At 42.2% G+C, this 11,616-nt stretch overlaps 1 pseudogene across 1 annotated transcript; it reads right to left on the bottom strand.

Annotated features, from left to right (window-relative positions):
• Positions 1–6,141: 6,141 nt before the first annotated feature.
• On the bottom strand, positions 6,142–6,653 carry LOC308429194 (large ribosomal subunit protein uL15-like; annotated as a pseudogene). The gene has a single exon. The product of its transcript is annotated as a large ribosomal subunit protein uL15-like (transcript).
• Between the last annotated feature and the right edge of the window lie 4,963 nt (positions 6,654–11,616).

Genomic DNA, 11,616 nt, shown 5'->3' with positions numbered 1-11,616 from the left:
TACACTGTTGGTATCTTCAGTCACACCAGGAGAGGGTATCTGATCCCATTACAGATGGTTGTGAGCCACCATATGGTTGCTGGGATTTGAACTCAGGACTTCTGGAAGAACAGCCAGTGCGCTTAACTGCTGAGCCATCTCTCCAGCCCACATGGGCATTTTTCTGACAAAGCTAAACCCAGTTCGGATGGCTCAGCAGGTCAATGTACCTGCTATGAAGGCTGATAATGTGGGTGCCAGATCTGAGGTTGAAGCAGGTTTATTATTTTCCAATCTGCTTTTACACCACTTTAATTACATGCAGATAATGAGATCAGTTCTGAGTCAAGGAACAAGCAAGGCAATAAACAAAATCCGAGCTTTGCATTAACTCAAATGTAAATGCTCTTAATCTGGGCCTGTTTCCTGAGCCCTGGCCCAGAGTCTGATTCTGGCCCTGAGTTTATTTCTTTTGTCCTGGTGTACTGGCTGGTTTTGTGTCAACTTGAAATCCAGCTTTAAGGCATTTTCTCAACTGGTGATCAAGGGGGGAGGGCCCAGCCCATTGTGGGTGGTGCCATCCCTGGGCTGGTAGACCTGGGTTCTATAAGAAAGCAAGCCAGTAAGTAACATCCCTCCATGGCTTCTGCATCAGCTTCTGCTTCCTGACCTGCTTGAGTTCCAGTCCTGACTTCCTCTGGTGATGAACAGCAATGTGGAAGTGTAAGCTGAATAAACCCTTTCCTCCCCAACTTGCTTCTTGGTCATGGTGTTTGTGCAGGATAGAATCCCTGACTAAGACCAATTGATACCTGGATAGTGGGGTATTCCTGTGACAACCTGACCATGTTTTGGGGGAGGACTGTTGAAGGACTTTGGAACTTAGAGCTAGAAGAGCCATTGAGATATTAAGAGCTCTGTAGGATGTCTGTAGGAGCTTGGAAGATAATGTTGAGAACAGTGCAGAAGATGGAGGCCTGGCTTGTGAAATTTCAGAGGGAAGATTAAAGACTCTTATCAGGGCTGTTGCTGTTTTGATTGTGAAGATTCTGTGGTTTTGATTAGCTGGAGCTGAAGAATCAACTGCGATTAACAAGATACCAGAACTACTAAAGCAAAACCTTTGCATTACTGGGATTATTGATGCTGGTCAGCTGGAGCTAAGAAATTACTGGTGATTAGGAAGAGACCAGCATCACTGAGGTGAAATCTTCTGGAAAATGTTTCCTGGGAGCACAAAGAGGCTGTGTTCCAGAGATAGTCAAGGTTTTACCCTGTGCTGTAGCTGGACTTGGTAATGTGTAATTGTCACCCAGATGGTTCTGATTTTGAAGGCATGATGGAATCATGAAGAACAGCTGAGGCCCAGCACTATGAGAGACCATGGAAGGACATTGGTGAAGACCTTGGAAAGCCTCAGTTGCAATTAATGCCCCAGGATTAACGAGTTCATGCAAAGGAGTTGAGGCTTGGCACCAGAAAGAGCCTATTGGTGAAGCCTAGTTGCAGCAGAAGACAGCAGTGTTTTGGAGATTCCAGTACCATGAGATGACCACCAAGAACAGCAGCATCATTGGAGAACAGGCAGCTGGAGCCTAAAAGAGAAGGTGTTTGCTACAAAGGGCAGAACTGGAGAAGTGACCTCCCTGATTAAGACACCTGGTAATGTCAAATTTTGGCCAAGTGTCTAGAAGCAAATGGTCCCAAAAGGGCCCTCCACAGTATTGTAATGCTAAATTCTGTATCCCAAGATCTAGGCCTACTGGTGAATTCTCAAGTTTTACTAACTTTTGTTGTGTAAACCTTGTTTCTTAATTTAATACTATTGGTTGAATAAAGATGCCAACAGCCTGTAGCTGGGCAGAAGAGAAGTAGGTGGGGATTTGATTCCTGAGCTTGGGGTCTGAGAAGAGTATACGGAAGGAGAGGAGAAAAGATGGAGAGAAGATGCCATAGGGTAAGTGATTGTAAGAACTGACCATGTGGGCTGGCCAGTCGGAGTAAGAGTGGCCCACATAGAATACGGCAAGTCATATCTCTGGGCTATTGGCAAACAGGTAGACATATTAGCTTAGAGGGAAGACATCTGCCCAGTTCTAGTGCTAATTTAAAGGCTTATTATAAGCATAAAGGTTGTTATCTGGGAACTGAATGATCAATGGCAGGGTATGAACCCCTGATTGACATTAAATAATCACTACAAATGATTCCAAATGATCAATGACTTTCCCTCCATTGCGGAGCCAGATCAGACCTACCACCAGGTCGGGTCCATCCAGGCAGTGAGGTATAGTCAACTCCCAGAAATGTCTTCATAGAACAAGAGAGATGGGTAAAGAAACGAACACTGTCAGAATTAAGATGGAGTCATGTGTGTTAATTTGGACCAAAAAAAATACATAAAAGTACATAAAGCTAGGGAATTATGAAGAGGTCTTATATATGATTGCTTAATAGATGACTGTCACAAATGACTTTTCTGGGCTCTGAATATTCTCAGATATTTTCAGAGAGTAATCCTACAAGTACTCAGACCAATACCTAATTAACTTTTGACTGCTGCCAGTAATTATTAGTAATTGTGGCTCAGTATTATTGCCTAGATATCTGATAGAATCCTTGCTTTAATTTTCAGAACTTTCACCTGCCCAAGTATTTATTTTTTTTAACGATTTGTTTATTATATACACTGTTGCTGTCTTCAGCCACACCAGAAAAGGGCATCAGATCCCATTACCCATTACATGTGGTTGCTGGGAATTGAACTCAGGACCTCTGGAAGAACAGTCAGTGCGCTTAACTGCTGAGCCATCTCTCCAGCCCACAAGTATTTTTTAAATTATTATTGTGTGTATGTGGTTTGAATGTTTGGCCAGTGAATAAGTGCTATTAGGAAGTGTAGCCTTGTTGAACGAAATGTCACTGTGGCGGGTGGGCAATGAGACCCTCCTCTAATGACTCAGGAGCCAGTTGTCTCCTAGCCGCCTTCAGAACAAGAGGTAAAACTTTCATCTCCTCCAGCCCCACGTCTGCTTGGATGCTGCCATGTTCCCGCCTTGATGATGATGGACTGAACCACTGGACCTGTAAGACAGCCCTAATTAAATGTTGTCCTTATAAGAGTTGTCTTGGTCATGGTGTCTGTTCACAGCAGTAACTAGGACAGATGGGGTAGATGTTGGGGTGGGCCAACTCAAAGCCCTGAATCTGGGCCTAGGTGGTAGTTGAGTTGGTCAGACTGCCAATTCTTCCACGCTTATGCCAGCAGGGCAGGCTCTCCTGCACCCATGTTACCAGGGGCTCCTCTACTATGCTGCCCAGGCAAGGTTCAGGGCCTGCACCCCCTAGTGCTGAACCCTGCAAGGGGCAGGGCCAGTTGCAGGCCCTGTGTGTTGGGGGGTGGTGGTGGAGGTGGTGGTCATGTCTCCTGAGCCCATGCAACCTCATGGCCCATAAGGGGCAGGCCAGCTTTCCCAATCTCATGCCCTTGGGGCTGTCTCACCTGCAACCCCCACAACTAGGGCTGGCACTACTGTACTGCCTAGACTAGATGTAGCCTGTTCTCCTGGAGTGATGCAGTCAATGAGGGGTGGGGTCACCTTTTCCAAGCCCTCAAATATCAACATGGCCCCAGGTGGCAGCCCAGACCAGGGATGTCTGCATAGCCTTGGGTAGTAACATGGGCTCTGGACATCAACCCATCCCCCACTGCTACATGGCCACAGACCCAGCCATGATCCTCAGTGGCAGCATAGGCTAGGACCTTACATGGCCCCAGGTGGCAGCGTAGGCTTCTGACATCAGGCTGCTCCTCACAGCTCCAGTTCTGCCTCTCTTCATTGTGCAAACATCATTCTTCTCTTTCCACTACTCACTTGCTCATCTTAATGGTGCTGGGCCTCCTGGCATCTTTGGCCCGGCCTATTCTTCAAGACAGGGGTTCAGGACCCAGTTACTAAGACTTTAAGATAAGAAAAGTCAGTAACAGGTCCATGCCCTGGCCCCTTGGGTTGGTCTCTCCTCTCACTATTAGTTATCTTCAGTTGATTTCTACCAGACCAGGTTAACCTTTCTATTCTCCGAGTCTGCAGTAATTTTTAGTCTGGGCAGCACTTATCTCTTTAGATTGACCAGACAAATGGTTGCCTCCCATTAATGATTATTACCCCATTTTAGAGACCCATCCCTCAACCCAAAACAGACCAACAGCATACAGCTTGTAATCAGTTCTTTATGACTTAAGACTCAGCAAGGACAAGCACTAAATTGGGTTAAAGCTTCAACATAGACAGAAATCCCCTACACAGAAGGGTATGAGTGGGGGCTGGAGAGATGCCTCAGTGGTTAAGAGCACTGACTATTCTTCCAGAGGTGCTGAGTTCAAATCCCAGCAAACACATGGTGGCTCACAACCATCTGTAATGAGATCTGATGCCATTTTCTGGTATGTCTAACAGCTTCAGTGTACTTACAAAAAGATTTATTTTATTTTATTTTATTTTTTTAAAGAAGAAAGAGAAAGAGGAGGAGGAGGAGAAGGGTATGAGGAGGTATAGCAGCAATCTAATACTTGGGAGGCAGAGCCAGGCTAATCTTGAGCCAAGCTAAGTGGTAAAGCCCCACAGTAAAAAACTAAGTATGATGTGTGTGTGTGCGGGGGTAATATTGATGTGGGGGTCTGTAGCAAAGTTGTGGAGAGCTAGCGTGGCATGGGCAAGGGCCTGGGTTCAAATCACAGCCAGAAAAAAATCTTAATAACAGAGTCTTTAATTATTATTTAGAAAAAGCCTTTCTTACAGTTTGAAATTGATAGTTCAAGAATGGAGATAAGCAGAAAACGTCTGCTTGGCCAATATATCCCAAGTTCAAGAACTCATGCAGAAGGTAACTCCTACCACCCCATAAAAAACAACGTGTCCTATCTAAAGGCAAGCCACCCAACCAGTATGTGACTTCCCCTTCCCTTTATACATTACCCTAATAGCAACTGATCTCAGTGGCAGATTTGACTTTATTATTCCTGTGGAGAGCTTTTGGGGCTGCTTTTAGAAATTTATCAGAAATTTTACATTGGGCTAGGATCAAGGTCTTGATCGTCTTGATAAGTCCCTGAGTACCATGGGACTTTATTTCTTATTTGTTTCTTGTTTGTTTTTGTTTATTGCCTTGTTTGTTCCTTTTCCTAGAACTGACCTTATTCTTTGCATGTACTTAAAATGCTATAAAAGCAGACTGGAGAAAAATAAACCTGCTCAGCCCTGGCTGGAGTCACATTATAGTGTTGTCTAATTGTATTTTTCTTTTTATTTCTTCCTCCTTCCCTTGAGACCCTGTTGACTGACTGAGCTGGCTTGGTCAGAGTCCTGATCTATTTGTCTGTTGGAATGTGATAAAGTTTTCTTCTTTTGCCAAAAAAAAAAAAAAAAAAAACCAAAAACCAAAACAAAAACTATTGTTGTAGCATTCATTGGCTCCCAAACATGATGGGCAGCTGGCCTCTGTTCATAGTGTTCCATTTCTTCTGCTGACAATGTTCATGGCCTATCCTTGCTCATTCCCAGGTCTCTCCCTTCATCACTCTCTGAAACTGGGTATGGGGCTCCTGTTTTCAGCTATGTTAGCTTCACTCTGCCAATTACTAAGCTTGTTGGGAGGCTGCTGCTGTGGTTTGAATGAGAATGGCCCCCATAGGCTCTTTTATTTGAGTACTTGGTCCTTAGTAGATGGAACTGTTTGAGAAGGATGAGGAGGTGTGGCCTTGTTGGAGGAGATGTGTCACTGGGGGTGAGCTTTGAGGTTTCAAAAGGTTTTTCTCCTTGCCAGGTCAAAATGTAAGCTCTCACCTACTGCTCAAACTCCATGCCTGCTTGCCTGCTGAAGTGCTCCCTGTCAGGGTAGTCATGGACTCGAATCCTCTCAAACTGTAAGCCCCAAGTCTTCTGTCTATACTTTGCCGAGGTCATAATGTCTCTTCACAGCAATAGAAAAGTAACTAAGACAGCCACCTAAACTTTTCACTTCTCTCCTCTCCCCGTGAGGCATCTGTAAATAGCGACAGGCCGTGAGGAGGTAACAATACAGAAGTTTCAAGCATTAACCCACCTAGAAGTACCACTGCACTCCCAGATTATCATCGCGTACCATTACCTCCTTTTGATGCTTTTAACTATGAAAACAAGCCTTTTCTTTCTTTCTTTTTTTTTTCTCAGACCACATGGAAAATGTGAGCATGTAATTAACCTCTGAAACACAAGTACCTCCGACACCCTTTATCGTCTCTTCAGCTCTTCTGCTGAAGAATCTGGCCTTCCCGATGACAGGTTGCTTAGGGAGCTTTCCCTTCCCAGGAACTATATAGTAGCCTGATTGAACATCACCGACCGGAGCAGCTCCGGTCTTGGTTTTGCTGCACTGACCCCTGTCTGCTCGCTGACCAGCGTCCATAATTTATCCAGGTTGACAGTTGGCCAGAAGCTCTGGTTCTTCAAGTGGTAATGCCTCATACTCACTTTCCCGAACTCACCTGGGTGATGTTTGTCAAAGTTGATCCTGTGGTGACGCGTGCCTCCAGCATTGCCGAGGCCTCCTGGGTGCTTGTGGTGTTTACAGATGCGACCGTGGCCGTGGCTCACTTGGCTCCGGAGTTTCTGGGTCTTCCTCAGTCTGGACGGCATGGCGGTGGCAGAAGAGAAAGAGCGGAACCCCTCCCCCCCTTTGTTTATTTTTTAACAAGATTTTTGAAATTAGATAGAGCCGGAGTCTTCACATTATACTGTTAATAGCTGTATGCTGTCTTAAATATTTTCATTCACAGGTTTTAGTTTTGAAGCACTCCAACTTTGGGAAAGATCAGCAGCTCAACAACCAAATCTGAATGTCCTCAGTAAAGCCCTATGGCTAATAATTTACACTCACCTTCTGTTTGAAAAAAAAAAAAAAATCAGATTTTTTTTTTTTTTAAGGGTAAAGCGAATCTCCTCGGGGATCAATATCTGAACAGGTGCTGATATTGTGAGATCTCTGTCCAGGGACCCCATTTTAACTCCTTTCTTATTCGACTGTATAGTTCAGAAGCCTGCTGGGCTCTATATTATGGGGAGCCAGACCAAATAATGGGTCTACATTTAAGGACAAGACCATCACAAAGTTTCATGCCAGAGATGGACATGGATATATTATCTGTTTGATTCCAATGATCTGTTTCCCTTTTCCTACTTCAGAGAGAAAGACAAGGTAACTGTGACAGTAGCACAGGTTCTGGATGAGGGTGGTTCGGGGTACACAGCAGCCTCGCTCTGGGTGAGCTGAGACGGAAGAAGAGCTCTCCCCATGCAGCTCACCGTCTTTGTCTTTTAAGCCCAGACTCAGCACAGATGGTTCCTGCAGTGGTTTTCTTATCAGCTGTGTGAAGCAGTGTTAAGAGATAGATGGTGTGGATTCCATCAAGGATAAAAGTGAGAAAGTCTCCAGCTACAACCTTAGTGAAAAATATACATGAGTGAATGCTTCAGTCTCAGTCCACGACACCCCGAAAAGTTTAGTCAAATAAAAGGTTGTGCATACAGGTTTAGGTAAGCTACCCTCCCCCCCTCCTTTTCTTTTTGGAGATGGGATTTTAAGTAGTAGAGGCTAGCCTCTGGCAAGCTTGCTATATAGCTGAGGATGACCTTGAAACCCAAATCCTCCAGCCTTTTGTGGTGGTAGACACAGAATACTGAACCCAGCATATGTTGGGCAAGCACTCTACTAACTTACCTACAGCCCTTACTTTGTTTTTATAATTTTTAATCAGCTAAAAGACATCCATCCAGACTGCGATTATCTCAACCCTCTACTAGAGTTACAATCTTCCTTTCTATTGCTATGTGAATATTCTCACTGACACCATAAACTCATAAAACACCAGCAAACATATGACTTGCAGTAGACCTGCCTATCCGCACCTATCTGTAAAACAGATCCCCAGGGATGTACATGTCTATTACGAGCACAATGGACAGATTTATCCAGGTGTGCTGGGTGGCACACGACTGTAAAACTAGCTACTCGTGCAGAGGGCTGAAGGCTCAAGCAGAGGCTTAGGGGATGGTCAGTAGTAGAACACGTAGTTGAACGAATACTGGATTCAATTCCCAGGCCTGGGAATACAAACAAAATACAGCTTAAAATAACTATAGTTTAGAAGCCAGTTGGGTTCTGCTCTATAGGGAGCTAAGTCACATAAATACCCATGATAGAGATGGGCATGGATGTATAGATCTTTGCCTTCTTTAAGACACAGAATTACAAATAAAAAAACAAAAGTAGTGCACAGAACACCAGGTTGGAACGATTGCTGATAACCCAGCCAGCTTCTGCCATTCACAAATTTCCAAAAAAACAAGAGGAAAAAGAATATGGCGGAAGAAGTGCGGGCTGATTCTTGAGTTCAGGAGATTTAATCGAAGGAAGTATTCGGAAATCATGGCTGAAAAGGCAGGAAATGCAGAAAGAAGGAAGTTCCGGAAGAAGAAATTTCCCAATGGAAAAAAATTACAAAGCAATAGCATTTTATACAGTAGCATTTTGTAGATGTTGGTTCGCTAAAGGTTACCACATAATTTGTATAAATATAGTGATTTCTATCTGGAACTAATGATTACTGACAAAAAAAAAAATTCTCTGACAAGAGAAATAAGCCTTCCCAGTATTTTGTGTAGATTTTTTAGGATGCGTACTATGTCCCATTCTTAAGTGTGAGGATGTATGCCCGATGCCTGCCTTGGAAGTTGGATAAAATAGAGCTGAAGGCTAAATAGATGTTGCCCATTTGGGTTTTGGATCTTACTGACCCGTGATCTAGTGCCTGCATTCCAGAGCTGTGCAACTTTACAGTGGAAGAACTCGCATGCCGTGGAGACTCCTCACGGTATCTTACACAATTTTAGAGTCCTTGTGTCAGAGGTGGGACTAGTAAATTTTACTATAAATCAGACGTATGTTTCATAAAGTCTCCATCATAGGGCTGAAGTGACTTTCTGGAAAGCGAAAGCCATAGATTTCCTACTTTATCAAACTAAGAACTAGATACGATTTCCCTGTTTCGACTTTTGTACTTATATAGAAAACCAGCCTGTGGTTTAGGATTTAATATGTTGTATGAAAACTACTGAAGCCCACATTTGTGGACCAAATTATGGACTAACTCAACTGTCCCATTGACAACTGTTCTAGAGAATGGCTAAGGACCAGGCAGAAAAGCACACAGCCCAGAAAAAGAACTAAAAGGCAAGCCGCAGTGGGGAGATGGTCTAGAGAGCTGTGACGTGACGATCTGGAGTTATTAGACTGAGTCTCTGTTGAACTAATGTCACTCAAAACAGTCAGGGACACAATGCAAGTTATTAGTGTCCGTAAATTAAATAGAAAGACTTCCGTATCGAGTAACACCAGACTCTTTAAAAACAATTGGCATCAAGATATTTATTCAAAAATGTAGAATCTTAACTAATACCAGAGAAAAAGTTACCTATATAGTGTCGAGAGAATATCTGATGTATTGTATGGACACATCACCTGTCAATTAAAAAGACCACTAGCCTATAGGAAAGAGTAGTATAAAAGGTGGAACTTCCGGGAGACAGAATTCTGGGATAGGTAGGCAGGGGAGATTAGGCCGGGAAGATTTAAGGAAATAGACCCATCATCCTGAGCATAGTGGCGGAACGTGGAAGAACGTAGATTAAAGTAAAGGGGATAACTTAAGTTATAACCTAGTCAGAGAAGAGCCTAGCTAATGGCTACGGTATTTGTAAATACAGTCTGAGTCTGAGTCTTATTTCTGGGAGCATTGGGCTGGGAGGAAGACCCGGGACCAGCAACTTCCACAATATAGATTGTCACATGAATCTGATTATGACTAGAGTGGCATGTCACTTTGGCACATTAACATAAATACAGCTTATCGTAAACGTGTATGTCTAGATATTTTCCTTATTTTTCTGTACTTTATCACACTATGTTAGCACACATTTCCCTGTTTTTGGATATGGTATTGCAACATAGTATGGTCTTGCTTAGTTCGTGCTGACCCTCAAACTCACTACATAACCTGTACTGGCCTTGAACCTTGGCAGCCCTCTGCTTCACCCTTCTTCTTACTGGATTCAGGGTGTAGCATCTACATTTCAAAGGTCTCATATTCTTTTAAAATTCCTCCCTCTATCATGTAGAAAAGAGAAACATAGAGATAGTTAATTGGGGCCAGAAGTGAACTGTAGTTGTTTACCAGACATTAAAGTTTAAATCTGACTCCTCACTATAGTCTGTGTCCTACCCCAAAACTGTCTGTTGACTCTATTGTGTAAAGCAACCAGCTAAGGTAAACATGTTTTTTAGTTCTAGAGTCCCACAGAAAGAAGTGTCACCCACACCAGTGTTTAAATTTGTAGGAATTTGTAGCCACTTATGTAACAGCATTCTATCACACTCTCCCATCAGGACCAAGCTGAAGACATCACTTTCAAATGATTGCTTCAAAGCCTACACATTAGAATGCACACTGCACACACTGGGTAAAAACCTGCCTTTTTACAGATGCCATCAAAGTTAAGTTTTTACTGGAAGCAACCTCAGCAAGATTATTTTTTTTTAGTGGCATGTTATAGTTTACTGAATTAGGTCAAATAATTAAAAATTATATATAAAACATACTTTAGTTCTAGTAAATTTAGAAATTTTGAAATTTATGTTAATAACACTTGCATTTTCTTTGGCAAATTTACCAGACATTATAGAAATATCTTCCCAGTGTTCTCTGGAGAAAACCAGAAAACTGTATTGTTAAATTCAGGAATATAAAATTTTAAATTAACTAATTTATATAGTATATATATATATATATATATACATACACACACACACACATATATACATTTATATATATCTCACCAATTTGGAATTTAATATATACTCTATTTCCATTCTGCCCAAACCAGTTTCTTTTAAAAAACAAAACAAAAAACAATCTAATGTCACAAGACAATATTATCATTGAAATGAAAACCATTTCAGTTTTAAAATAATTGTGTACTGAAGTCTTAGCTAAAACATTGTGAAAAGTTGGCAGATTAATCTCACTTTTTGGTTTTGGCAAACTCCAATTCAAAATAACATGTAGTTCACATTTAGTGTTAGTTTACTTCTAAGCTTTTCATTTTAATTAAATTTTCTGCTATAAGCAATATATTTAGTTTGTGCCCAAGTCACACATATTGTTTTTGCATACTGGTGTTTCAAAATATTAATGCCCTTATAATGGCACTTTGGTTGCAGACTTATTAAACAAAATGAAGTAACTCAAACCTTCACAGCTGGTATACTTGAACGCATTTCTATATTAGCTTGCTTTTCTGTATGCACATGGAATGCCTTCCTATACCTGGATATTATTATTACTGTGACTTTTGCGTGTCTCCTTCAAGAATGACATTAATTCTTTTTCTAAAGTAAAAGCTGCAGGGATGAGGTCAATAGCCAACTGTTACCTTATTGGAGTGAATAGTAAATAGTTACCGTGTGGCGCTGAATAGTTACCATGTACACCAAGTTAAGCTAAAGGCTGCTTTTCAATCCGGCAGTCTCCATTAAACAGTTCTA

The sequence above is a fragment of the Micromys minutus genome, assembly GCF_963924665.1.
Source record: "Micromys minutus genome assembly, chromosome: 13".
In the NCBI taxonomy this organism is placed as follows: Eukaryota; Metazoa; Chordata; class Mammalia; order Rodentia; family Muridae; genus Micromys; species Micromys minutus.
This window is presented reverse-complemented; position numbering and strand designations above follow the sequence as displayed.